This window comes from Odontomachus brunneus, unplaced genomic scaffold (genome assembly GCF_010583005.1).
Source record: "Odontomachus brunneus isolate Ranch 3 - 2012 unplaced genomic scaffold, Obru_v1 Obru_scaffold_240, whole genome shotgun sequence".
NCBI classification, from domain to species: Eukaryota; Metazoa; Arthropoda; class Insecta; order Hymenoptera; family Formicidae; genus Odontomachus; species Odontomachus brunneus.
In genome coordinates, this window is record NW_022639690.1 from 262,856 (window position 1) to 263,083 (window position 228).

The window sequence follows — 228 nt, forward strand, 5'->3', positions numbered from 1 at the left end:
CGTGTAAACGTAGTCTATGCCTTTATGCAAAAGTAAAGGCCATCACACACAAAATTACATAACGCATATGCATAGCATAAGATCGTATGGACCAATGAACATCGAATATTAAGCATCAATCATCAATATAGCGACTTAAAATAATTCTTTTTATCGGTTGGTTGTGTCCAATCGTACCGTGGTCAATCGGGATGCTCCCAGCAGAGAGAAACATGAAAGCGGTCACCT